Source organism: Oncorhynchus gorbuscha, unplaced genomic scaffold (genome assembly GCF_021184085.1).
Source record: "Oncorhynchus gorbuscha isolate QuinsamMale2020 ecotype Even-year unplaced genomic scaffold, OgorEven_v1.0 Un_scaffold_2603, whole genome shotgun sequence".
NCBI lineage: Eukaryota > Metazoa > Chordata > Actinopteri > Salmoniformes > Salmonidae > Oncorhynchus > Oncorhynchus gorbuscha.
Window position 1 is genome coordinate 37,152 of NW_025747067.1, and position 26,028 is coordinate 63,179.

General features: G+C 43.3%; 1 pseudogene; it reads right to left on the minus strand.

Moving 5' to 3' along the window:
- LOC124026112 overlaps positions 1-22,915 on the minus strand; it is a 58,151-nt pseudogene extending 35,236 nt beyond the window's left edge.
- Positions 22,916-26,028: the final 3,113 nt, after the last annotated feature.

The following is a 26,028-nucleotide window of genomic DNA, read 5'->3' on the forward strand; positions in this document are numbered from 1 at the left end:
ATTAGAGGTCCAGTTCTATTAGTGGTCCAGTTCTATTAGTGGTCCAGTTCTATTAGAGGTCCAGTTCTATTAGTGGTCCAGTTCTATTAGAGGTCCAGTTCTATTAGTGGTCCAGTTCTATTAGTGGTCCAGTTCTATTATACAGTTCTATTAGTGGTCCAGTTCTATTAGTGGTCCAGTTCTATTAGTGGTCCAGTTCTATTAGTGGTCCAGGTCTGTTAGTGGTCCAGTTCTATTAGTGGTCCAGTTCTATTAGTGGTCCAGTTCTATTAGTGGTCCAGTTCTATTATACAGTTCTATTAGTGGTCCAGTTCTACTAGTGGTTCAGGTTTATTAGTGGTCCAGTTCTATTAGTGGTCCAGTTCTATTAGTGGTCCAGTTCTATTATACAGTTCTATTAGTGGTCCAGTTCTATTAGTGGTCCAGTTCTACTAGTGGTCCAGTTCTATTATACAGTTCTATTAGTTGTCCAGTTCTATTAGTGGTCCAGTTCTATTCGTGGTCCAGTTCTATTAGTGGTCCAGTTCTATTATACAGTTCTATTAGTGGTCCAGTTCTATTAGTGGTCCAGTTCTATTAGTGGTCCAGTTCTATTATACAGTTCTATTAGTGGTCCAGTTCTATTAGTGGTCCAGTTCTATTAGAGGTCCAGTTCTATTAGAGGTCCAGTTCTATTAGTGGTCCAGTTCTATTAGTGGTCCAGTTCTATTATACAGTTCTATTAGTGGTCCAGTTCTATTAGTGGTCCAGTTCTATTAGTGGTCCAGTTCTATTAGTGGTCCAGTTCTATTAGTGGTCCAGTTCTACTAGTGTTCCAGTTCTATTATACAGTTCTATTAGTGGTCCAGTTCTACTAGTGGTTCAGGTTTATTAGTGGTCCAGTTCTATTAGTGGTCCAGTTCTATTAGTGGTCCAGTTCTATTAGTGGTCCAGGTCTGTTAGAAGTGTTAATCCATTCTACAACGTGTTCTGAACTCACATCTATGAGTCACAACACACAATCATACCTTGTACCCAGTTTAACACTTTCTGTGAACTCAAAGATATTGCACCTCCATGGGAAAACGTTGGTTGGCATTGTTTGAGAGGATTAGATGGATCGCTCCAAACTATGGATGTGGACCTGGCCAACAGCTGAGAGTCATTGGAAGTATTCCACACCACACAAGAGGCCTAATCCGACCAAAGACCACAACTCTGGGACATGGGATTCATTAGTCATTTGGTGGCTACACAGTTTCATAGACACAATCTGTGAATCCACGTTAAATCCACGGCATTGATCACGAGTCACAGTAGACATGAATAACATAGCTATTATTACCCTGCTATAAACAAAACGTATCAGACTGTATGGAGTTAGTTTAAATTACAGGGCTGTGTGAACAACACCGATGTCAACCATTTACTCCCTGCAGAAGGCAGGGACCTGCTTCCACCAACAGTGATCTGTCTGACTGCATTACATCAATCTCTAAAGAGAAGTGGCAATATATTACAGAAATATATTAGGTTTTAACAGTTTATATTCCTAAATTATGGAGCTCTAAACGTATCAGCTGATGAACAGTTCTGGCATTCACTGTTCGTATTTCATCAATTCAAGGGGAAGGTTTCAGAGGATAATATGACAAAGATGTACTGAAAAGGTGTACAAACACGACACAGGAGGTTGGTGAAACTTTAATTAGGGAGGACGGTGCTCGTGGTAATGACTGGAGTGGAATGAGTGGAATGGTATCAAATACATCATACACATGGTTTGCTGCCATTCCATTTACTCCATTCCAGACATTATTATGAGCCGTCCTCCCCTCAAACCTCCCCTGGAACATGAGTACAGGCCCTGTTCTTTAAGGAACGAGGTAAAGAAACCTCCCCTGGAACATGAGTACAGGCCCTGTTCTTTAAGGAACGAGGTAAAGAAACCTCCACTGAAACACGATTACAGGCCCTGTTCTTTAAGGAACGAAGTAAAGAAACCTCCACTGAAACACAAGTACAGGCCCTGTTCTTTAAGGAACGAAGTAAAGAAACCTCCCCTGAAACATGAGTACAGGCCCTGTTCTTTAAGGAACGAAGTAAAGAAACCTCCCCTGAAACACGAGTACAGGCCCTGTTCTTTAAGGAACGAAGTAAAGAAACCTCCCCTGAAACACGATTACAGGCCCTGTTCTTTAAGGAACGAAGTAAAGAAACCTCCCCTGAAACACGAGTACAGGCCCTGTTCTTTAAGGAACGAAGTAAAGAAACCTCCCCTGAAACACGATTACAGGCCCTGTTCTTTAAGGAACGAAGTAAAGAAACCTCCCCTGAAACACGATTACAGGCCCTGTTCTTTAAGGAACGAAGTAAAGAAACCTCCCCTGAAACACGAGTACAGGCCCTGTTCTTTAAGGAACGAAGTAAAGAAACCTCCCCTGGAACACGAGTACAGGCCCTGTTCTTTAAGGAACGAAGTAAAGAAACCTCCCCTGAAACACGATTACAGGCCCTGTTCTTTAAGGAACGAAGTAAAGAAACCTCCCCTGGAACACGAGTACATGCCCTGTTCTTTAAGGAACGAAGTAAAGAAACCTCCCCTGAAACACGATTACAGGCCCTGTTCTTTAAGGAACGAAGTAAAGAAACCTCCCCTGAAACACGAGTACAGGCCCTGTTCTTTAAGGAACGAAGGAGAATAAGTAAAGAAAGGTATCAACATCTGCATAGAAGCTGACAGATCTGGCAAACAGATAGGCCTACCTCTGCAAGGGCAGGGTATGAAGTAGTCTTACGGGAATTCCTTGCTGAAGCCCTTTCATCTAATCCTCACGCTTATGTTGTAGTTGTGGTGTCATTAGTTCAGGCGCCAGCAGGATGCTTTCAGAGTGAGGTCATACATAGAACTCGGAGTATTCCTCTCTCGTTTGCCTCTCTCTCTGTCAATAATCGCTCCTATCTACTGGTTCTGCTCTCTCTCTGTCACTAATCGCTCCTATCTACTGGTTCTGCTCTCTCCTATCTACTGGTTCTGCTCTCTCCTATCTACTGGTTCTACTCTCTCCTGTCTACTGGTTCTGCTCTCTCTCTGTCACTAATCGCTCCTATCTACTGGTTCTGCTCTCTCCTATCTACTGGTTCTGCTCTCTCCTGTCTACTGGTTCTGCTCTCTCCTATCTACTGGTTCTGCTCTCTCCTTCCTACTGGTTCTGCTCTCTCTCTGTCACTAATCGCTCCTATCTACTGGTTCTGCTCTCTCCTATCTACTGGTTCTGCTCTCTCCTTCCTACTGGTTCTGCTCTCTCCTATCTACTGGTTCTGCTCTCTCCTATCTACTGGTTCTGCTCTCTCCTTCCTACTGGTTCTGCTCTCTCCTATCTACTGGTTCTGCTCTCTCCTTCCTACTGGTTCTGCTCTCTCCTATCTACTGGTTCTGCTCTCTCCTATCTACTGGTTCTGCTCTCTCCTTCCTACTGGTTCTGCTCTCTCCTTCCTACTGGTTCTGCTCTCTCCTATCTACTGGTTCTGCTCTCTCCTTCCTACTGGTTCTGCTCTCTCCTATCTACTGGTTCTGCTCTCTCCTATCTACTGGTTCTGCTCTCTCCTTCCTACTGGTTCTGCTCTCTCCTTCCTACTGGTTCTGCTCTCTCCTTCCTACTGGTTCTGCTCTCTCCTTCCTACTGGTTCTGCTCTCTCCTATCTACTGGTTCTGCTCTCTCCTATCTACTGGTTCTGTTCTCTCCTATCTACTGGTTCTGCTCTCTCCTATCTACTGGTTCTGCTCTCTCCTATCTACTGGTTCTGCTCTCTCCTTCCTACTGGTTCTGTTCTCTCCTTCCTACTGGTTCTGCTCTCTCCTTCCTACTGGTTCTGCTCTCTCCTTCCTACTGGTTCTGCTCTCTCCTGTCTACTGGTTCTGCTCTCTCCTTCCTACTGGTTCTGCTCTCTCCTATCTACTGGTTCTGCTCTCTCCTATCTACTGGTTCTGCTCTCTCCTGTCTACTGGTTCTGCTCTCTCTCTGTCACTAATCGCTCCTATCTACTGGTTCTGCTCTCTCCTGTCTACTGGTTCTGCTCTCTCTCTGTCACTAATCGCTCCTATCTACTGGTTCTGCTCTCTCCTTCCTACTGGTTCTGTTCTCTCCTATCTACTGGTTCTGCTCTCTCCTATCTACTGGTTCTGCTCTCTCCTATCTACTGGTTCTGCTCTCTCCTATCTACTGGTTCTGCTCTCTCCTATCTACTGGTTCTGCTCTCTCCTATCTACTGGTTCTGCTCTCTCCTATCTACTGGTTCTGCTCTCTCCTGTCTACTGGTTCTGTTCTCTCCTATCTACTGGTTCTGCTCTCTCCTTCCTACTGGTTCTGCACTCTCCTATCTACTGGTTCTGCTCTCTCGTATCTACTGGTTCTGCTCTCTCCTATCTACTGGTTCTGCTCTCTCCTTCCTACTGGTTCTGCTCTCTCCTATCTACTGGTTCTGCTCTCTCCTTCCTACGGGTTCTGCTCTCTCCTATCTACTGGTTCTGCTCTCTCCTGTCTACTGGTTCTGTTCTCTCCTATCTACTGGTTCTGCTCTCTCCTTCCTACTGGTTCTGCTCTCTCCTATCTACTGGTTCTGCTCTCTCCTATCTACTGGTTCTGCACTCTCCTGTCTACTGGTTCTGCTCTCTCCTATCTACTGGTTCTGCTCTCTCCTATCTACTGGTTCTGCTCTCTCGTATCTACTGGTTCCGCTCTCTCCTATCTACTGGTTCTGCTCTCTCCTATCTACTGGTTCTGCTCTCTCGTATCTACTGGTTCCGCTCTCTCCTATCTACTGGTTCTGCTCTCTCCTATCTACTGGTTCTGCTCTCTCCTATCTACTGGTTCTGCTCTCTCCTTCCTACTGGTTCTGCTCTCTCCTTCCTACTGGTTCTGCTCTCTCCTATCTACTGGTTCTGCTCTCTCCTATCTATTGGTTCTGCTCTCTCCTATCTACTGGTTCTGCTCTCTCCTATCTACTGGTTCTGCTCTCTCCCATCTACTGGTTTAGCTCTTGTCTCTACTGTCACGAACATTACAGTGGAGGCTGCTTCTCCACTACTACTTAAAGCTGAAGATAACAGTGTGTGTACCTGTGTGTTCTCAACTCTGTTCCAAAATAAAATGTTCCATTTTTAGTAGAAGGGAAAATAAAAGTAGGCGGGATTCATTATGTTTATTGCTATGCCTTGGAGTCTGTACTTCCTGCCTAGGAGTCTGTACTTCCTGCCTCGGAGTCTGTACTTCCTGCCTAGGAGTCTGTACTTCCTGCCTAGGAGTCTGTACTTCCTGCCTAGGAGTCTGTACTTCCTGCCTAGGAGTCTGTACTTCCTGCCAAGGAGTCTGTACTTCCTGTGGGGATTGTTCGTCACGCACTGGCCATAGAGAGGCTTTTTATTCTCTATTTTGGTTAGGCCAGGGTGTGACTAGGGTGGGCATTCTATGTTATTTTTTCTATGTTTTTGTATGTCGTTGTTTTTGGCCGGGTATTGGTTCTCAATCAGGGACAGCTGTCTGTCGTTGTCTCTGATTGAGAACCATACTTAGGTAGCCTGTTCCCACCTGTGTTTGTGGGTAGTTGTTTTCTGTTTTGTGTATTGCACCTTGCAGAACTGTTCGTTTGTTGTGTTTGTTCAAGTGTTGGTATTTATTAAACATATTATAAATAGTTACCATGGTCCTCTTCTCCTTCTCCCCACGACATTCGTTACATCGTTTTTGCTACAAAAGACATGAGCTCAAACTGAATCTGAAAAATTAACTTACAAGATTTCCTTTTTGATATTGAATGTATTTGCAAAAATATAGCAGGAGAGAATAATGACTGCATTGAAATAGAAATAACATCTAAAAATGTATCATGGTTTGGTCGTGTTCCTACCCATCGACCACATTGTCCTGTTAATGCACGTGGTTTGGTCGTGTTCCTACCCATCGACCACATTGTCCTGTTAATGCACGTGGTTTGGTCGTGTTCCTACCCATCGACCACATTGTCCTGTTAATGCACGTGGTTTGGTCGTGTTCCTACTCATCGACCACATTGTCCTGTTAATGCACGTGGTTTGGTCGTGTTCCTACCCATCGACCACATTGTCCTGTTAATGCACGTGGTTTGGTCGTGTTCCTACCCATCGACCACATTGTCCTGTTAATGCACGTGGTTTGGTCGTGTTCCTACTCATGGACCACATTGTCCTGTTAATGCACGTGGTTTGGGCAGTACGTCTCTACTCCATCCTGCTTGTTCGTAGAAAAACGGTCCGAATGAGCTTTCTGAATGAATCGACGTCACCATAGAAACCCAGCTGGTAGAAACACCAAGTCATTGAGAGAATCTCAACCTAATGGTTGGGTGCAAGTCATTTCTTCTTCAGTTATTATCCATACAATGGAAGCCATTATAGAAGCCAGCATGTCTCTGAATTCTGAAATAACATTAAAATCTATCTGCCCTATTGTCAGGTGTAATAATAACCAAGTCTTTGTATTGTCAGCCCGTTAACTAGACACAGCCATTAGAGCTAGTTACATGTATTAACGTGGGAACAGAATGGAGAGCTTTGTTAGCTGCTCTTATGGAGCCGAGAAAAGAAAATGGCTAATTTGACGTGAGTAACTTCTGGATGAAAACAACCAGGAACAAAAGGGGACTTTTTTATGAGACTTTAATTGCAGAATAGAATGGAACTCTTTTTTTAACCTCCTCTGAATGGGCAGGTAGATACTGCTGCAGAACAAAACACCTGGTACAGAATACACAGAGGTCTACAAGGTATCTTTTCCCCCTCTGCCGCCTGAAAAGGTCTGATGTTATCAAAGCAAGAACAGGTGCTTGAACGCCCGGTTCAATGGACTACAGTTTATATCAACTTTAGCAGAAATATTTGTAACGACCGTTTGGTGGAAGAAGGTGAGGACCAAGATGCAGCGTGGTAAAGTGTTCATGTTTTTAATACCGTAATGAACACTGAACAAAACAAATAAAACGACAAAAACGAACAGTCCTGTGTTGTGCTCAAAAAACACTGAACAGAAAAGAATCACCCACAACTCAAGGGTGAAAACAGGCTGCCTAAGTACGGTTCTCAATCAGGGACAACCAGGCTGCCTAAGTACGGTTCTCAATCAGGGACAACCAGGCTGCCTAAGTACGGTTCTCAATCAGGGACAACCAGGCTGCCTAAGTACGGTTCTCAATCAGGGACAACCAGGCTGCCTAAGTACGGTTCTCAATCAGGGACAACCAGGCTGCCTAAGTACGGTTCTCAATCAGGGACAACCAGGCTGCCTATGTACGGTTCTCAATCAGGGACAACCAGGCTGCCTAAGTACGGTTCTCAATCAGGGACAACCAGGCTGCCTAAGTACGGTTCTCAATCAGGGACAACCAGGCTGCCTAAGTACGGTTCTCAATCAGGGACAACCAGGCTGCCTAAGTACGGTTCTTAATCAGGGACAACCAGGCTGCCTAAGTACGGTTCTCAATCAGGGACAACCAGGCTGCCTAAGTACGGTTCTCAATCAGGGACAACCAGGCTGCCTAAGTACGGTTCTCAATCAGGGACAACCAGGCTGCCTAAGTACGGTTCTCAATCAGGGACAACCAGGCTGCCTAAGTACGGTTCTCAATCAGGGACAACCAGGCTGCCTAAGTACGGTTCTCAATCAGGGACAACCAGGCTGCCTAAGTACGGTTCTCAATCAGGGACAACCAGGCTGCCTAAGTACGGTTCTCAATCAGGGACAACCAGGCTGCCTAAGTCGGTTCTCAATCAGGGACAACCAGGCTGCCTAAGTACGGTTCTCAATCAGGGACAACCAGGCTGCCTAAGTACGGTTCTCAATCAGGGACAACCAGGCTACCTGAGTACGGTTCTCAATCAGGGACAACGATTGACAGCTGCCTCTGATTGAGAACCATACCAGGCCAAACACAGAAAATACCAACTCAATAGAAAAACAAACATAGACAACCCACCCAACTCAAGCCCTGATCATACTAAAACAAAGACATAACAAAAGAACTAAGGTCAGAACGTGACAATATTAGATAATGTCACAGTGAGATTGACTGTGTTCATAGCATGACTTCTATGTTAAGAACAACAAGGTGGGGAGTCTGTACTGGAGCTTTATGGGGGAAACAAGTTAAAGGACAATATTCAAATAATGAACGAACAGTAAATTCACAGAGGGAATAACAGGAGTGTTGAGAACTGATTTATAAACTGTACTAGGGTCAGGAGTTATAAACTGTATTAAGGCCAGGAGTTATAAATTGTACTAGGGCCAGGAGTTATAAACTGTACTAGGGCCAGGAGTTATAAACTGTACTAGGGCCAGGAGTTATAAACTGTACCAGGGCCAGGAGTTATAAACTGTACTAGGGCCAGGAGTTATAAACTGTACTAGGGCCAGGAGTTATAAACTGTACTAGGGCCAGGAGTTATAAACTGTACTAGGGCCAGGAGTTATAAACTGTACTAGGGCCAGGAGTTATAAACTGTACCAGGGCCAGGAGTTATAAACTGTACTAGGGCCAGGAGTTATAAACTGTACTAGGGCCAGGAGTTATAAACTGTACTAGGGCCAGGAGTTATAAACTGTACTAGGGCCAGGAGTTATAAACTGTACCAGGGCCAGGAGTTATAAACTGTACTAGGGCCAGGAGTTATAAACTGTACCAGGGCCAGGAGTTATAAACTGTACTAGGGCCAGGAGTTATAAACTGTACTAGGGCCAGGAGTTATAAACTGTACTAGGGCCAGGAGTTATAAACTGTACTAGGGCCAGGAGCAGATGGTTCACTCTGTCATCACAGCTTGTGTGTGTGTGTGTGATTTATAAACTGTACTAGGGCCAGGAGTAGATGGTTCACTCTGTCATCACAGCTTGTGTGTGTGTGTGTGATTTATAAACTGTACTAGGGCCAGGAGTTAAGGAGTTATAAACTGTACGAGGGCCAGGAGTAGATGGTTCACTCTGTCATCACAGCTTGTGTGTGTGTGTGTGTGTGTGTGTGTGTGTGTGTGTGTGTGTGTGTGTGTGTGTGTGTGTGTGTGTGTGTGTGTGTGTGTGTGTGTGTGTGTGTGCGTGCGTGCGTGCGTGTGTGTGTGTGTGTGTGAGAGCGTCACTGTGTGTGTGTGTGTGTGTGTGTGTGTGTGTGTGTGTGTGTGTGTGTGTGTGTGTGTGTGTGTGTGTGTGTGTGTGTGTGTGTGTGTGTGTGTGTGTGTGCGTGCGTGCGTGCGTGTGTGAGAGAGAGCGTCACAGTGTGTGTGTGTGTGTGTGTGTGTGTGTGTGTGTGTGTGTGTGTGTGTGTGTGTGTGTGTGTGTGTGTGTGTGTGTGTGTGTGTGTGTGTGTGTGTGTGTGTGTGTGTGTGTGTGTGTGTGTGTGTGTGTGTAATACAAACATTGTACCTTTTCTAGAAAATGATATTGACATTGTGATGTAACAACTGTTTGTCCGCCTTTAAGTGAAGGACTTCCCTACTGGCTCTGCTCTGCAGTGGTGTGGTGAAGTTTCAACTGAGAAGGAAGCTGAAGCACGGGAGTCTTCTGGTGTAGTGAGGCTTCAGCTGAGAGAGAAGCTGAAACACGGGAGTCCTCTGGTGTCGTGAGGCTTCAACTGAGAGAGAAGCTGAAACACGGAGTCCTCTGGTGTAGTGATGCTTCAACTGAGAGAGAAGCTGAAACACGGAGTCCTCTGGTATAGTGGGGCTTCAGCTGAGAGAGAAGCTGAAACACGGGAGTCCTCTGGTGTAGTGAGGGTTCAACTGAGAGAGAAGCTGAAACACGGAGTCCTCTGGTGTAGTGAGGCTTCAACTGAGAGAGAAGCTGAAACACGGGAGTCCTCTGGTGTAGTGAGGCTTCAACTGAGAGAGAAGCTGAAACACGGGAGTCCTCTGGTGTAGTGGGGCTTCAGCTGAGAGAGAAGCTGAAACACGGGAGTCCTCTGGTGTAGTGAGGCTTCAACTGAGAGAGAAGCTGAAACACGGAGTCCTCTGAGTATTACAGTAAAGCACAAATCAGCTGTTTCCTCATCTTCACTCCAATTCCTCTGACCAGAACTCAGCTTCTCAAGTCCAATACTGTATCTCATACACGGTGTACTCAAAGGCATACATTGTAATCATGTTGTAGTCATTGCTGTACATTATCCCAATGTTTCATTCATAATTCACACACATAGAACATGCTACAGTATGTACATATTGTTATTAGCTCTTCAGAACAGTCTTTACACACACACATGACATTGAATGTCTGGAGTGAAAGAACTCTCAGGAGGACAATGCATTCCAACCAGGAGGCTGGTGGGGGGAGCTGTAGGAGGACAGGCTCATTGTAATGGCTGGAATGAAATACATGGAATGTAGTCAAACATGTGTTTTCCTTATGTTTGATACCGTTCCAATAGTTCCATTCCAGCGATGACAATGAGGCCGCCCTCCTATAGCTCCTCCCACTAGCCTCCTCTGACTTCAATCCCGTACTGTCTTTGAGCTTATCATTACAGCAGACCTCTGCTCTACCCTGCTGGGACCCTACTTCCTTCTGCTGAACTGTAATAACCATGCTCTGTGTGTGTGTGTGTGTGTGTGTGTGTGTGTGTGTGTGTGTGTGTGTGTGTGTGTGTGTGTGTGTGTGTGTGTGTGTGTGTGTGTGTGTGTGTGTGTGTGTGTGTGTGTGTGTGTGTGTGTGTGTGTGTGTTGTGTGTGTGTGTGCAACTGTAATAACCCTGTTCTCTCAGGGGAAGGTCACACTGTTTATACAGGCTTTGTGTTGCCTGGTTACTGGTTACATAGTGAGGTAGAGGTTGTTTATGTTGTCTGGTTACATAGTGAGGTAGAGGTTGTTTATGTTGTCTGGTTACATAGTGAGGTAGAGGTTGTTTATGTTGTCTGGTTACTGGTTACAGAGTGAGGTAGAGGTTGTTTATGTTGTCTGGTTACATAGTGAGGTAGAGGTTGTTTATGTTGTCTGGTTACTGGTTACAGAGTGAGGTAGAGGTTGTTTATGTTGTCTGGTTACATAGTGAGGTAGAGGTTGTTTATGTTGCCTGGTTACTGGTTACATAGTGAGGTAGAGGTTGTTTATGTTGTCTGGTTACAGAGTGAGGTAGAGGTTGTTTATGTTGTCTGGTTACAGAGTGAGGTAGAGGTTGTTTATGTTGTCTGGTTACAGAGTGAGGTAGAGGTTGTTTATGTTGTCTGGGTACATAGTGAGGTAGAGGTTGTTTATGTTGTCTGGTTACTGGTTACAGAGTGAGGTAGAGGTTGTTTATTATGTTGCCTGGTTACTGGTTACATAGTGAGGTAGAGGTTGTTTATGTTGTCTGGTTACATAGTGAGGTAGAGGTTGTTTATGTTGTCTGGTTACTGGTTACATAGTGAGGTAGAGGATGTTTACGTTGTCTGGTTACTGGTTACATAGTGAGGTAGAGGTTGTTTATGTTGTCTGGTTACAGAGTGAGGTAGAGGTTGTTTATGTTGTCTGGTTACATAGTGAGGTAGAGGTTGTTTATGTTGTCTGGTTACAGAGTGAGGTAGAGGTTGTTTATGTTGTCTGGTTACAGAGTGAGGTAGAGGTTGTTTATGTTGTCTGGTTACAGAGTGAGGTAGAGATTGTTTATGTTGTCTGGTTACAGAGTGAGGTAGAGGTTGTTTATGTTGTCTGGTTACATAGTGAGGTAGAGGTTGTTTATGTTACCTGGTTACTGGTTACATAGTGAGGTAGAGGTTGTTTATGTTGTCTGGTTACAGAGTGAGGTAGAGGTTGTTTATGTTGTCTGGTTACATAGTGAGGTAGAGGTTGTTTATGTTGCCTGGTTACTGGTTACATAGTGAGGTAGAGGTTGTTTATGTTGCCTGGTTACTGGTTACATAGTGAGGTAGAGGTTGTTTATGTTGCCTGGTTACTGGTTACATAGTGAGGTAGAGGTTGTTTATGTTGCCTGGTTACTGGTTATAGAGTGAGGTAGAGGTTGTTTATGTTGTCTGGTTACAGAGTGAGGTAGAGGTTGTTTATGTTGTCTGGTTACATAGTGAGGTAGAGGTTGTTTATGTTGTCTGGTTACTGGTTACATAGTGAGGTAGAGGTTGTTTATGTTGTCTGGTTACATAGTGAGGTAGAGGTTGTTTATGTTGTCTGGTTACATAGTGAGGTAGAGGTTGTTTATGTTGTCTGGTTACATAGTGAGGTAGAGGTTGTTTATGTTGCCTGGTTACTGGTTACATAGTGAGGTAGAGGTTGTTTATGTTGTCTGGTTACAGAGTGAGGTAGAGGTTGTTTATGTTGTCTGGTTACAGAGTGAGGTAGAGGTTGTTTATGTTGTCTGGTTACAGAGTGAGGTAGAGGTTGTTTATGTTGTCTGGGTACATAGTGAGGTAGAGGTTGTTTATGTTGTCTGGTTACTGGTTACAGAGTGAGGTAGAGGTTGTTTATTATGTTGCCTGGTTACTGGTTACATAGTGAGGTAGAGGTTGTTTATGTTGTCTGGTTACATAGTGAGGTAGAGGTTGTTTATGTTGTCTGGTTACTGGTTACATAGTGAGGTAGAGGATGTTTACGTTGTCTGGTTACTGGTTACATAGTGAGGTAGAGGTTGTTTATGTTGTCTGGTTACAGAGTGAGGTAGAGGTTGTTTATGTTGTCTGGTTACATAGTGAGGTAGAGGTTGTTTATGTTGTCTGGTTACAGAGTGAGGTAGAGGTTGTTTATGTTGTCTGGTTACAGAGTGAGGTAGAGGTTGTTTATGTTGTCTGGTTACAGAGTGAGGTAGAGATTGTTTATGTTGTCTGGTTACAGAGTGAGGTAGAGGTTGTTTATGTTGTCTGGTTACATAGTGAGGTAGAGGTTGTTTATGTTGCCTGGTTACTGGTTACATAGTGAGGTAGAGGTTGTTTATGTTGTCTGGTTACAGAGTGAGGTAGAGGTTGTTTATGTTGTCTGGTTACATAGTGAGGTAGAGGTTGTTTATGTTGCCTGGTTACTGGTTACATAGTGAGGTAGAGGTTGTTTATGTTGCCTGGTTACTGGTTACATAGTGAGGTAGAGGTTGTTTATGTTGCCTGGTTACTGGTTACATAGTGAGGTAGAGGTTGTTTATGTTGCCTGGTTACTGGTTATAGAGTGAGGTAGAGGTTGTTTATGTTGTCTGGTTACAGAGTGAGGTAGAGGTTGTTTATGTTGTCTGGTTACATAGTGAGGTAGAGGTTGTTTATGTTGTCTGGTTACTGGTTACATAGTGAGGTAGAGGTTGTTTATGTTGTCTGGTTACATAGTGAGGTAGAGGTTGTTTATGTTGTCTGGTTACATAGTGAGGTAGAGGTTGTTTATGTTGTCTGGTTACATAGTGAGGTAGAGGTTGTTTATGTTGTCTGGTTACATAGTGAGGTAGAGGTTGTTTATGTTGTCTGGTTACATAGTGAGGTAGAGGTTGTTTATGTTGTCTGGTTACATAGTGAGGTAGAGGTTGTTTATGTTGTCTGGTTACTGGTTACAGAGTGAGGTAGAGGTTGTTTATGTTGTCTGGTTACATAGTGAGGTAGAGGTTGTTTATGTTGTCTGGTTACTGGTTACAGAGTGAGGTAGAGGTTGTTTATGTTGTCTGGTTACATAGTGAGGTAGAGGTTGTTTATGTTGTCTGGTTACTGGTTACAGAGTGAGGTAGAGGTTGTTTATGTTGTCTGGTTACATAGTGAGGTAGAGGTTGTTTATGTTGTCTGGTTACATAGTGAGGTAGAGGTTGTTTATGTTGTCTGGTTACATAGTGAGGTAGAGGTTGTTTATGTTGTCTGGTTACATAGTGAGGTAGAGGTTGTTTATGTTGTCTGGTTACTGGTTACAGAGTGAGGTAGAGGTTGTTTATGTTGTCTGGTTACATAGTGAGGTAGAGGTTGTTTATGTTGTCTGGTTACATAGTGAGGTAGAGGTTGTTTATGTTGTCTGGTTACTGGTTACATAGTGAGGTAGAGGTTGTTTATGTTGTCTGGTTACATAGTGAGGTAGAGGTTGTTTATGTTGTCTGGTTACATAGTGAGGTAGAGGTTGTTTATGTTGTCTGGTTTTAGAGTGAGGTAGAGGTGGTTTATGTTGTCTGGTTACTGGTTACATAGTGAGGTAGAGGTTGTTTATGTTGCCTGGTTACTGGTTACATAGTGAGGTAGAGGTTGTTTATGTTGTCTGGTTACATAGTGAGGTAGAGGTTGTTTATGTTGTCTGGTTACATAGTGAGGTAGAGGTTGTTTATGTTGTCTGGTTACATAGTGAGGTAGAGGTTGTTTATGTTGTCTGGTTACATAGTGAGGTAGAGGTTGTTTATGTTGCCTGGTTACTGGTTATAGAGTGAGGTAGAGGTTGTTTATGTTGCCTGGTTACTGGTTACATAGTGAGGTAGAGGTTGTTTATGTTGTCTGGTTACTGGTTACATAGTGAGGTAGAGGTTGTTTATGTTGTCTGGTTACTGGTTACATACTGAGGTAGAGGTTGTTTATGTTGTCTGGTTACTGGTTACATAGTGAGGTAGAGGTTGTTTATGTTGTCTGGTTACTGGTTACATAGTGAGGTAGAGGTTGTTTATGTTGCCTGGTTACTGGTTACATAGTGAGGTAGAGGTTGTTTATGTTGCCTGGTTACTGGTTACATAGTGAGGTAGAGGTTGTTTATGTTGTCTGGTTACATAGTGAGGTAGAGGTTGTTTATGTTGCCTGGTTACTGGTTATAGAGTGAGGTAGAGGTTGTTTATGTTGCCTGGTTACTGGTTACATAGTGAGGTAGAGGTTGTTTATGTTGTCTGGTTACATAGTGAGGTAGAGGTTGTTTATGTTGTCTGGTTACATAGTGAGGTAGAGGTTGTTTATGTTGTCTGGTTACATAGTGAGGTAGAGGTTGTTTATGTTGTCTGGTTACATAGTGAGGTAGAGGTTGTTTATGTTGTCTGGTTACATAGTGAGGTAGAGGTTGTTTATGTTGTCTGGTTACAGAGTGAGGTAGAGGTTGTTTATGTTGTCTGGTTACATAGTGAGGTAGAGGTTGTTTATGTTGTCTGGTTACTGGTTACATAGTGAGGTAGAGGTTGTTTATGTTGTCTGGTTACAGAGTGAGGTAGAGGTTGTTTATGTTGTCTGGTTACATAGTGAGGTAGAGGTTGTTTATGTTGTCTGGTTACTGGTTACATAGTGAGGTAGAGGTTGTTTATGTTGTCTGGTTACATAGTGAGGTAGAGGTTGTTTATGTTGTCTGGTTACATAGTGAGGTAGAGGTTGTTTATGTTGTCTGGTTACTGGTTACATAGTGAGGTAGAGGTTGTTTATGTTGTCTGGTTACATAGTGAGGTAGAGGTTGTTTATGTTGTCTGGTTACATAGTGAGGTAGAGGTTGTTTATGTTGTCTGGTTACATAGTGAGGTAGAGGTTGTTTATGTTGTCTGGTTACTGGTTACAGAGTGAGGTAGAGGTTGTTTATGTTGTCTGGTTACATAGTGAGGTAGAGGTTGTTTATGTTGTCTGGTTACATAGTGAGGTAGAGGTTGTTTATGTTGTCTGGTTACATAGTGAGGTAGAGGTTGTTTATGTTGTCTGGTTACAGAGTGAGGTAGAGGTTGTTTATGTTGTCTGGTTACATAGTGAGGTAGAGGTTGTTTATGTTGTCTGGTTACATAGTGAGGTAGAGGTTGTTTATGTTGTCTGGTTACATAGTGAGGTAGAGGTTGTTTATGTTGTCTGGTTACAGAGTGAGGTAGAGGTTGTTTATGTTGTCTGGTTACATAGTGAGGTAGAGGTTGTTTATGTTGTCTGGTTACAGAGTGAGGTAGAGGTTGTTTATGTTGTCTGGTTACATAGTGAGGTAGAGGTTGTTTATGTTGTCTGGTTACAGAGTGAGGTAGAGGTTGTTTATGTTGTCTGGTTACATAGTGAGGTAGAGGTTGTTTATGTTGTCTGGTTACAGAGTGAGGTAGAGGTTGTTTATGTTGTCTGGTTACAGAGTGAGGTAGAGGTTGTTTATGTTGTCTGGTTACATAGTGAGGTAGAGGTTGTTTATGTTGTCTGGTTACAGAGTGAGGTAGAGGTTGTTTATGTTGTCTGGTTACAGAGTGAGGTAGAGGTTGTTTATGTTGTCTGGTTACATAGTGAGGTAGAGGTTGTTTATGTTGTCTGGTTACATAGTGAGGTAGAGGTTGTTTATGTTGTCTGGTTACAGAGTGAGGTAGAGGTTGTTTATGTTGTCTGGTTACATAGTGAGGTAGAGGTTGTTTATGTTGTCTGGTTACAGAGTGAGGTAGAGGTTGTTTATGTTGTCTGGTTACAGAGTGAGGTAGAGGTTGTTTATGTTGTCTGGTTACATAGTGAGGTAGAGGTTGTTTATGTTGTCTGGTTACATAGTGAGGTAGAGGTTGTTTATGTTGTCTGGTTACAGAGTGAGGTAGAGGTTGTTTATGTTGTCTGGTTACATAGTGAGGTAGAGGTTGTTTATGTTGTCTGGTTACAGAGTGAGGTAGAGGTTGTTTATGTTGTCTGGTTACAGAGTGAGGTAGAGGTTGTTTATGTTGTCTGGTTACATAGTGAGGTAGAGGTTGTTTATGTTGTCTGGTTACAGAGTGAGGTAGAGGTTGTTTATGTTGTCTGGTTACATAGTGAGGTAGAGGTTGTTTATGTTGTCTGGTTACAGAGTGAGGTAGAGGTTGTTTATGTTGTCTGGTTACAGAGTGAGGTAGAGGTTGTTTATGTTGTCTGGTTACAGAGTGAGGTAGAGGTTGTTTATGTTGTCTGGTTACAGAGTGAGGTAGAGGTTGTTTATGTTGTCTGGTTACAGAGTGAGGTAGAGGTTGTTTATGTTGTCTGGTTACAGAGTGAGGTAGAGGTTGTTTATGTTGTCTGGTTACAGAGTGAGGTAGAGGTTGTTTATGTTGTCTGGTTACAGAGTGAGGTAGAGGTTGTTTATGTTGTCTGGTTACAGAGTGAGGTAGAGGTTGTTTATGTTGTCTGGTTACAGAGTGAGGTAGAGGTTGTTTATGTTGTCTGGTTACTGGTTACATAGTGAGGTAGAGGTTGTTTATGTTGTCTGGTTACAGAGTGAGGTAGAGGTTGTTTATGTTGTCTGGTTACAGAGTGAGGTAGAGGTTGTTTATGTTGTCTGGTTACAGAGTGAGGTAGAGGTTGTTTATGTTGTCTGGTTACAGAGTGAGGTAGAGGTTGTTTATGTTGTCTGGTTACAGAGTGAGGTAGAGGTTGTTTATGTTGTCTGGTTACAGAGTGAGGTAGAGGTTGTTTATGTTGTCTGGTTACAGAGTGAGGTAGAGGTTGTTTATGTTGTCTGGTTACAGAGTGAGGTAGAGGTTGTTTATGTTGTCTGGTTACAGAGTGAGGTAGAGGTTGTTTATGTTGTCTGGTTACAGAGTGAGGTAGAGGTTGTTTATGTTGTCTGGTTACATAGTGAGGTAGAGGTTGTTTATGTTGTCTGGTTACATAGTGAGGTAGAGGTTGTTTATGTTGTCTGGTTACAGAGTGAGGTAGAGGTTGTTTATGTTGTCTGGTTACAGAGTGAGGTAGAGGTTGTTTATGTTGTCTGGTTACTGGTTACATAGTGAGGTAGAGGTTGTTTATGTTGTCTGGTTACATAGTGAGGTAGAGGTTGTTTATGTTGTCTGGTTACATAGTGAGGTAGAGGTTGTTTATGTTGTCTGGTTACATAGTGAGGTAGAGGTTGTTTATGTTGTCTGGTTACATAGTGAGGTAGAGGTTGTTTATGTTGTCTGGTTACAGAGTGAGGTAGAGGTTGTTTATGTTGTCTGGTTACTGGTTACATAGTGAGGTAGAGGTTGTTTATGTTGTCTGGTTACATAGTGAGGTAGAGGTTGTTTATGTTGTCTGGTTACAGAGTGAGGTAGAGGTTGTTTATGTTGTCTGGTTACAGAGTGAGGTAGAGGTTGTTTATGTTGTCTGGTTACAGAGTGAGGTAGAGGTTGTTTATGTTGTCTGGTTACAGAGTGAGGTAGAGGTTGTTTATGTTGTCTGGTTACAGAGTGAGGTAGAGGTTGTTTATGTTGTCTGGTTACTGGTTACATAGTGAGGTAGAGGTTGTTTATGTTGTCTGGTTACATAGTGAGGTAGAGGTTGTTTATGTTGTCTGGTTACAGAGTGAGGTAGAGGTTGTTTATGTTGTCTGGTTACTGGTTACATAGTGAGGTAGAGGTTGTTTATGTTGTCTGGTTACATAGTGAGGTAGAGGTTGTTTATGTTGTCTGGTTACAGAGTGAGGTAGAGGTTGTTTATGTTGTCTGGTTACAGAGTGAGGTAGAGGTTGTTTATGTTGTCTGGTTACAGAGTGAGGTAGAGGTTGTTTATGTTGTCTGGTTACAGAGTGAGGTAGAGGTTGTTTATGTTGTCTGGTTACATAGTGAGGTAGAGGTTGTTTATGTTGTCTGGTTACATAGTGAGGTAGAGGTTGTTTATGTTGTCTGGTTACAGAGTGAGGTAGAGGTTGTTTATGTTGTCTGGTTACAGAGTGAGGTAGAGGTTGTTTATGTTGTCTGGTTACAGAGTGAGGTAGAGGTTGTTTATGTTGTCTGGTTACAGAGTGAGGTAGAGGTTGTTTATGTTGTCTGGTTACAGAGTGAGGTAGAGGTTGTTTATGTTGTCTGGTTACAGAGTGAGGTAGAGGTTGTTTATGTTGTCTGGTTACAGAGTGAGGTAGAGGTTGTTTATGTTGTCTGGTTACAGAGTGAGGTAGAGGTTGTTTATGTTGTCTGGTTACAGAGTGAGGTAGAGGTTGTTTATGTTGTCTGGTTACATAGTGAGGTAGAGGTTGTTTATGTTGTCTGGTTACAGAGTGAGGTAGAGGTTGTTTATGTTGTCTGGTTACAGAGTGAGGTAGAGGTTGTTTATGTTGTCTGGTTACAGAGTGAGGTAGAGGTTGTTTATGTTGTCTGGTTACAGAGTGAGGTAGAGGTTGTTTATGTTGTCTGGTTACAGAGTGAGGTAGAGGTTGTTTATGTTGTCTGGTTACAGAGTGAGGTAGAGGTTGTTTATGTTGTCTGGTTACAGAGTGAGGTAGAGGTTGTTTATGTTGTCTGGTTACAGAGTGAGGTAGAGGTTGTTTATGTTGTCTGGTTACAGAGTGAGGTAGAGGTTGTTTATGTTGTCTGGTTACATAGTGAGGTAGAGGTTGTTTATGTTGTCTGGTTACAGAGTGAGGTAGAGGTTGTTTATGTTGTCTGGTTACAGAGTGAGGTAGAGGTTGTTTATGTTGTCTGGTTACAGAGTGAGGTAGAGGTTGTTTATGTTGTCTGGTTACAGAGTGAGGTAGAGGTTGTTTATGTTGTCTGGTTACAGAGTGAGGTAGAGGTTGTTTATGTTGTCTGGTTACAGAGTGAGGTAGAGGTTGTTTATGTTGTCTGGTTACAGAGTGAGGTAGAGGTTGTTTATGTTGTCTGGTTACAGAGTGAGGTAGAGGTTGTTTATGTTGTCTGGTTACAGAGTGAGGTAGAGGTTGTTTATGTTGTCTGGTTACAGAGTGAGGTAGAGGTTGTTTATGTTGTCTGGTTACAGAGTGAGGTAGAGGTTGTTTATGTTGCCTGGTTACAGAGTGAGGTAGAGGTTGTTTATGTTGTCTGGTTACAGAGTGAGGTAGAGGTTGTTTATGTTGTCTGGTTACAGAGTGAGGTAGAGGTTGTTTATGTTGTCTGGTTACAGAGTGAGGTAGAGGTTGTTTATGTTGTCTGGTTACAGAGTGAGGTAGAGGTTGTTTATGTTGTCTGGTTACAGAGTGAGGTAGAGGTTGTTTATGTTGTCTGGTTACAGAGTGAGGTAGAGGTTGTTTATGTTGTCTGGTTACAGAGTGAGGTAGAGGTTGTTTATGTTGTCTGGTTACAGAGTGAGGTAGAGGTTGTTTATGTTGTCTGGTTACAGAGTGAGGTAGAGGTTGTTTATGTTGTCTGGTTACAGAGTGAGGTAGAGGTTGTTTATGTTGCCTGGTTACAGAGTGAGGTAGAGGTTGTTTATGTTGTCTGGTTACAGAGTGAGGTAGAGGTTGTTTATGTTGTCTGGTTACAGAGTGAGGTAGAGGTTGTTTATGTTGTCTGGTTACAGAGTGAGGTAGAGGTTGTTTATGTTGTCTGGTTACAGAGTGAGGTAGAGGTTGTTTATGTTGCCTGGTTACAGAGTGAGGTAGAGGTTGTTTATGTTGTCTGGTTACTGGTTACATAGTGAGGTAGAGGTTGTTTATGTTGTCTGGTTACAGAGTGAGGTAGAGGTGGTTTATGTTGTCTGGTTACAGAGTGAGGTAGAGGTTGTTTATGTTGTCTGGTTACAGAGTGAGGTAGAGGTTGTTTATGTTGTCTGGTTACAGAGTGAGGTAGAGGTTGTTTATGTTGTCTGGTTACAGAGTGAGGTAGAGGTTGTTTATGTTGTCTGGTTACAGAGTGAGGTAGAGGTTGTTTATGTTGTCTGGTTACAGAGTGAGGTAGAGGTTGTTTATGTTGTCTGGTTACAGAGTGAGGTAGAGGTTGTTTATGTTGTCTGGTTACAGAGTGAGGTAGAGGTTGTTTATGTTGTCTGGTTACAGAGTGAGGTAGAGGTTGTTTATGTTGTCTGGTTACAGAGTGAGGTAGAGGTTGTTTATGTTGCCTGGTTACAGAGTGAGGTAGAGGTTGTTTATGTTGCCTGGTTACAGAGTGAGGTAGAGGTTGTTGCTTGGATTCTTGGATGCAGAGAAATGCAGAGAAATGTGAAATGGTGACATTTTTTATTATTTGCGTGTGTGTGCCAGCCAGCCAGCCAGCCTGTGTTGTTTTGGGCAAAACTTGATATTACACTCCCAGTCCTGTTTACACTCCCAGTCCTGTTTACACTCCCAGTCCTGTTTACACTCCCAGTCCTGTTTACACTCCCAGTCCTGTTTACACTCCCAGTCCTGTGATGTACGATTCCCAAGGTTGGATGATAAAGATTTCCTCAGAAATTCAAAGTATTTGATTTCGCAACATGGAGAGGGAGTCGCCTAAATATTTATCAACAAGGGACATACTATTATTTCCTTATTCTGTAAACTGTTGACGTTGCTGATAGGCCTGTTGAAAACATTTATTTTAGCAGGTGAAAATGTTTTGTTTTATAGCACTATATAATGCTCCATGGCTCATTTTAGTTTTTCTAGATTTAGAACGTAAAACAACATTTATACAGCAAACATGAACCCTTAGGTCTTGTACAGAAACTAGTTACATTGTTTAATGTTGCAGAACAATGATACACATTATTTTCTCAGAATATTGACACACAAAAAAATAATATTTTTAAGGTGGTTAGCCATCAAGTGACAGAGTTGACAAGCCACTTACGGAGTTGACAACAGATACTCAAAACAGATATATTTTTGCCTCTAAAAGTAGAAGTTAAATACAAACGTTTGTAAAGTATGGAAAATAATTCATTTAAAAAATCCCCAATAAAAACAATCATTCTATTAGATTTTTCAGCACTCTGACAGAGTTGATGTTTTACTTCATTCAAAATTCCTATTCTGTCATGATCGGCTATGAAAAGCCAACTGACATTTACTCCTGAGGTGCTGACTTGCTGCACCCTCGACAACTACTATTATTTGACCATACTGGTAATTTATGAACATTTGAACATCTTGGCCATGTTCTGTTATAATCTCCACCAGACACAGCCAGAAGAGGACTGGCCACCCCACATAGCCTGGTTCCTCTCTAGGTTTCTTCCTAGGTTTTGGCCTTTCTAGGGAGTTTTTCCTAGCCACCGTGCTTCTACACCTGCATTACTTGCTGTTTGGGGTTTTAGGCTGGGTTTCTGTACAGCACTTTGAGATATCAGCTGATGCATCTTTTAGGAATCACCGTTTCGAGATAAATAATCTTTAAAGTCACGGAAGGCTATTGCAAGAAACAACATAAGCATTTCAGTTAATCTTCATTATTGCCCAAAGAAATGTAAAACTATTTTGGAGTTTCAAATGGACATCCTTTTGCCACGGCATTGAGCCGACATGGAAATTAATAATATTGAAAGTATTTAGAAAATCGAAGAAGAAAAAAATAATCATGTTTGTTTGTGGACCCAGTTGACAGAGGTTGATCACTCATATGTTTGAGAGTAGAAATATTAATGTGCGTAATTCCTCTGGCAGCCTGCATTTAGATTTGAGGATGCCCCCGGGCCCCCACACTTCACCAAGAACGAATGTATCGAACGCCAGTTGGTCCCGTTCCGTTCTTACCTTCGAGCGTCACCTCTCTCCCGGCTCGTTTGAGCCCCTGCACCGCCTCGTCATGCGTAGCGTCCCGCAGGTTCACACCGTTCACCGACAGAATCGCGTCACCGACATACAAGGCTTGGGTTTGATCCGCAGCCAGACCTTTGAAGATCTTACTAATAAGTATCGGCATTTTATTCTCTTTCCCTCCCTTTATGCTGATGCCGAGTCCTCCTACCTCCTGCTTTACTACTTTCACACATCTTTTTCTGTTTGCGATCGCCTCTGGGACTTGCTCCTGTAAATCCGTGAAAGCTGTCCTCACCGCAGTTTTCGGACTGTTTGTGTGATCCGGGTGAGTTGCGTTGCACCCGTAAGATCCATTGGTGATGCCGTTTAGGGTCACATTCTCTCCCAGGTCCTCGCAACTCAACGTTAGAGCTTCTTCGTTCAAATTGGCCAAAACATTGTGCCATCGGTCCCTCACTAAAACCTCCAAAAATCCACTTTTTTGTACTCCGTTCCTCGAAATTACTGTAGCTACCGCCATCTTTGAAGCATTCTTAAAATGCCATGTGATTAAAACTCAAATAGGACTTTACCCCCGAACTTCTCAGCGTGGCTTTCCAATAGTTCAGCAACTTCAGTTAACGGCTATTTTTTTTGGCAACATAACCCAGTCCCTGCTCCAACAGCCCATATCCTTTTTGGGTGGAGCAAACTCGAAGCGCAATCCCACTAAGCAAATCACATTTCTATCCACACAGAACACTGCCGAGAGCTGTGCTGAAGTTCAAACGACATGTGTAGCCCACACTAACGTAAATATAGAGCGTCATACCTTATTACAGCCGTATTACATACATTATTACCACCCTTTGACAAACATTACCAGGCATGCTGGGTTTTATTCAGAGGGCGACCCGTGTAAAGGAATGTCCCAGTGTTGGGACAGTTGGATCTTTGGAGGTGTCCTCTAGTAGACTTGTGCCTGTCCCCCTCTCTCTCTTGTGCGGTCCATGCAGCTTGCCAGGTGCGCACGGTTTGCTCGGCTCCGCAGCGGATTTGTTGGGGGTTTAAACACAAAACTTGCATAAAACAAGTGAAGTTGTATTTCCTAACATCTCACGGACTAAATGCACTTTCAATGGTCAATACACGTGTAAAATAGCCTATAATAACCTAATAATCTACAAATATGCATTATTTTAGGCAAATTGGGAATGAGCATATTCTATGAGTTATTTGTAATGGGTCATATACTAGGCCTGGTGGTTACATTTTTCCAGCGAAAAACGATGAGAACTTTACATAAATATGTAAACGCCATCTGAAACACGATGAGAGAACGTTACAGAAGTACTGTATGTTAGCGCCATCTGATGGTGGAGAGAGAACCGGCGTAACCCTGCTGTCTGTCACAATATACAGTCTATAGTCCTGCTGTCTGTCACAATATACAGTCTATAGACCTGCTGCCTGTCACAATATACAGTCTATAGACCTGCTGCCTGTCACAATATACAGTCTATACTCCTGCTGTCTGTCACAATATACAGTCTATAGACCTGCTGCCTGTCACAATATACAGTCTATACTCCTGCTGTCTGTCACAATATACAGTCTATAGACCTGCTGCCTGTCACAATATACAGTCTATACTCCTGCTGTCTGTCACAATATACAGTCTATACTCCTGCTGTCTGTCACAATATACAGTCTATAGACCTGCTGCCTGTCACAATATACAGTCTATACTCCTGCTGTCTGTCACAATATACAGTCTATACTCCTGCTGTCTGTCACAATATACAGTCTATACTCCTGCTGCCTGTCACAATATACAGTCTATACTCCTGCTGTCTGTCACAATATACAGTCTATACTCCTGCTGTCTGTCACAATATACAGTCTAGAGTCCTGCTGTCTGTCACAATATACAGTCTATACTCCTGCTGCCTGTCACAATATACAGTCTATACTCCTGCTGTCTGTCACAATATACAGTCTATAGTCCTGCTGTCTGTCACAATATACAGTCTATACTCCTGCTGTCTGTCACAATATACAGTCTATAGTCCTGCTGTCTGTCACAATATACAGTCTATAGTCCTGCTGTCTGTCACAATATACAGTCTATACTCCTGCTGTCTGTCACAATATACAGTCTATACTCCTGCTGCCTGTCACAATATACAGTCTATACTCCTGCTGTCTGTCATAATATACAGTCTATACTCCTGCTGTCTGTCACAATATACAGTCTATAGTCCTGCTGTCTGTCACAATATACAGTCTATACTCCTGCTGTCTGTCACAATATACAGTCTATACTCCTGCTGTCTGTCACAATATACAGTCTATACTCCTGCTGCCTGTCACAATATACAGTCTATACTCCTGCTGTCTGTCACAATATACAGTCTATAGTCCTGCTGTCTGTCACAATATACAGTCTATAGTCCTGCTGTCTGTCACAATATGCAGTATACACTGCATCGCAGTGCTTGAGGCGTCACTACAGACCCGGGTTCAATCCCAGGCTGTGTCCAGAGACAGCAGAGGTTCAAACTATAGATACCAGTTCCTACATTTGAATATAAAAATAGATTTTACCAAACAAAACGATCCTACATTGTATCTCTGGGATCCTCAGGATGACAAATCAGAGCAAGATTACTGAATGTAAGTACATGTAAGTACACTATTTACCTTCAGAGGTGAATGTATCAAACCAGTTCCCGTGAGATATGTTTTTTGTTGTTGTTGTGCAACAGCATGGTATTTGTTCACTGTAATAGTTACCGTAAATTGGACAGTGCAGTTCGATTAACAAGACTGTAAGCATTGTGCCCATATCAGACATGTCTATGTCCTGGAAAGTGTGCTGTTACTTACAGCATCATTCTAGTCACATTAGCGCAGGTTAGCAACAACCGTCCCGGTATAGGGACACCGATCCTACAACCGTCCCTATAGGAACACCGATCCAACAACCGTCCCGGCATAGAACACCGATCCAACAACCGTCCCGGTATAGGGACACCGATCCAACAACCGTCCCGGTATACGGACACCGATCCCACAACCGTCCCGGTATAGGAACACCGATCCCACAACCGTCCCGGTATAGGGACACCGATCCCACAACCGTCCCGGTATAGGGACACCGATCCCACAACCGTCCCGGTATAGGAACACCGATCCAACAACCGTCCCGGTATAGGAACACCGATCCAACAACCGTCCCCATATAGGGACACCGATCCAACAACCGTCCCGGTATAGGGACACCGATCCCCCAACCGTCCCGGTATAGGGACACCGATCCAACAACCGTCCCGGTATAGGGACACCGATCCAACAACCGTCCCGGTATAGGGACACCGATCCCCCAACCGTCCCGGTATAGGGACACCGATCCAACAACCGTCCCGGTATAGGGACACCGATCCCACAACCGTCCCGGTATAGGGACACCGATCCAACAACCGTCCCGGTATAGGGACACCGATCCCACAACCGTCCCGGTATAGGGACACCGATCCCACAAGCGTCCCGGTATAGGGACACCGATCCAACAACCGTCCCGGTATAGGAACACCGATGCCGTAGATCCTTACTAAATCTCAGACTTCAGTGAGTTATATATATATATTGAGATTTCCCAGTTGTTGAACACGGCAGAAGTCATGCTGGATTGACAGCATGGTCAATGTTAAGAGACTACCTGATTGGATGATTAGAATGATATATAGCAGGAAGTAATGACATATTTAGAGAAGGAGAGAAAAAGAGAGCATTA